Consider the following 1,090-nt stretch of genomic DNA (forward strand, 5'->3'; position numbering starts at 1 on the left):
AAAGAAAGAAAGAAAGAAAGAAAGAAAGAAAGAAAGAAAGAAAGAAAAAGAAAACTACTGTTTGATTTCTACCTGGCCACTAACAGAGAGGCTCTGAATGAGAGCTGAATGAGTGGCATGGTGAAAATAGGTATCAGTTGCTCAGTCACACACAGAATATCACAGTAATAAAAAACACTAAGATGAAGAAAGAACACTATCTCGTTTCTCATCTTTGTAGAGTTCAGTCGTATCACTTACTTGTGCTACGTCTCCGTGGAGTCTAGTATCTTCTATGCTCTCATCAGTGACTGCGTCTTGGGTTTATATGATGAGTAAGGGACAATCACAAGCCAATGAGAGACGGAGCGACTTACTTCCCCCTAAGTCTCTTCCTTCATTTCTTAGATGAGATATGCCTGCCAAACAGTCCAATCCTGCAAAGACTTCTGGTTCTTCTTGGCATTTTATAGGATCTCTGTGTAAATAATAACCTAACATATTTGCATTCAGTTGATAAAATCAAAGTTACAGGTGCCGATGTGTGCCTATTGCTACATGCTCATCTATGTTTAAAAACCTTACACCATAGGCTCCCGGAGAATGAGAGAAAGTGAACACACGTAAGCCTTCTTTTCAGATATGCACGGGGCTGGCTTCTGCAATTCACTAGGTCTCCTTAGGGAACGCTTGGCTGACCACGTCTTCACCGGGACCCTCCTCCAACAGTCTCATCCCTCACCTGCTGTGTGTTTCTTCGTTACCATGTCTGACAACATAGTGTATTTTCTTGGTTTGTTTTCACCCTCCCCCAGCAGAATGTGAGCTTCGTAAGAGCAGGCCTTTCAGTGTTCAGTTTACTGTGGTGCCCTCGTTATGGGAAGGAATGCCGGGCACGTCACAGCCACTAGTATATCTTTGCTGAATGAATGATTCCAAATATTATATTGTCCCACAAATCACATTTTTACGAGGACTCCTTAAGTTCTCATTGCTGCTAGCGTATTTCCTTTACATTCCTTTTCTCCGAAGAGCCATATTGTTTAAATATTTAGTGAGTACCTAATCTTTGCTGGGTACTATTCTGGATAATAGAGGTAAAGCAGTAAAC

General features: G+C 41.5%; 1 protein-coding gene across 2 annotated transcripts in view; it reads right to left on the reverse strand.

The window, feature by feature from the left end:
- HPGDS (hematopoietic prostaglandin D synthase) overlaps positions 1-566 on the reverse strand; it is a 26,555-nt gene extending 25,989 nt beyond the window's left edge. Inside the window, exon 1 of one of the 2 annotated variants that reach the window (XM_032400847.1) lies at positions 241-566. The gene's annotated coding sequence lies outside the window, so the exon portion shown is untranslated. The remainder of the gene's footprint in view (positions 1-240) is intronic. The other variant, XM_032400848.1, reaches the window with a different exon arrangement.
- Between the last annotated feature and the right edge of the window lie 524 nt (positions 567-1,090).

The sequence above is a fragment of the Phoca vitulina genome, unplaced genomic scaffold (genome assembly GCF_004348235.1).
Source record: "Phoca vitulina isolate PV1807 unplaced genomic scaffold, GSC_HSeal_1.0 scaffold3, whole genome shotgun sequence".
Taxonomy (NCBI): Eukaryota; Metazoa; Chordata; class Mammalia; order Carnivora; family Phocidae; genus Phoca; species Phoca vitulina.